Source organism: Eurypyga helias, unplaced genomic scaffold, assembly GCF_000690775.1.
Source record: "Eurypyga helias isolate BGI_N326 unplaced genomic scaffold, ASM69077v1 scaffold14233, whole genome shotgun sequence".
Classification (NCBI taxonomy): domain Eukaryota; kingdom Metazoa; phylum Chordata; class Aves; order Eurypygiformes; family Eurypygidae; genus Eurypyga; species Eurypyga helias.
Genome location: NW_010241957.1, coordinates 4056 through 5103, shown reverse-complemented (window position 1 = coordinate 5103; position 1048 = coordinate 4056).

Here is a 1048-nt window from a genome sequence, read left to right as displayed (position 1 = left end):
TGTGCTTAGTGCAGGAATGGGCACTATTTCTGGCCAAAGGAGTGACACTGAGACAGAGGCGATGTAGGAGCGCAGGGCTGCCTGCCCTTTCCTCTTTACTGGTGCTTGCCCCGGCTGAGAGCTGGTGGAGCACGCCTGGCATCACTTGTGGCCACAGCTGCGGCACATGGGACCACGTTTGGTCAAAATCCAAGAAAAAAACCCATTTTTTCTCCCCTTAGATCCCAAGATTGTCCTGAAATTGTTTGCTGCCCAGACAGGGCTGGCACAGGCTTGCGCCCAGGAGGACTGGGTGCTACTGGGAGCACTGGGGGGGTTCTCCCAGCCCCTCATGGTGGAGCAGGAGCCCTCCCACCCCCACTAATCCCCTCCACGGGATTTGCCCCCTAATCTGCTTATTTCTCTCTATTTCTCCTAGGCCTGAATGAACCCAGCCCTGCCCCAGCACGACGCCTCGCACCAGCTGAGCTGTGGGTTCTGGGCACTCTGCCCCCTGGGCTGCCGGGCAGTGTCCCAGCATGTGGGGCTGGCACTGACTTGAGATATGGGGCTGGCACTGCCATGCCAGGAGACATGGGGCTGGCACTGGCACTGCCCGGGGACGTGGCAGTGGCAGTATCCCAGCATATGGGACTGGCACTGTCATGGCAGGGAATGTGGAGCTTGCGCTCTCTGTACCCACAGTACCAGTGCCATGTCACAGGGCAGCACCAAGCAACAGTCCCCTGCACCAGGGTCCCAGCCCTACTGCCCGGTGAGGCCCGCACCCCCCAGCACAGGCCAGGATGGGGCTCACCCCTCCCTGCATCTGCCTCCACCCATATCACCCATGTCATCCCCGTGACACGTCACACCCATGTCACCCTGTCCCCTCCAGGCCCCAGGACCCCAGCAGGATAGGTGTGACCCCAGGGGACTGCAGTGACAAGGGGGCAGCCATGCTGTCCCTCTACAGGGTGTGGGAGCCAGTGACCTCAGGGCTCAGGTCCTCCTCAGGGGCGTTGAGCCAAGAGCTCCCTTCCGCCCCCACACTCCCCGAGGGGGAGGG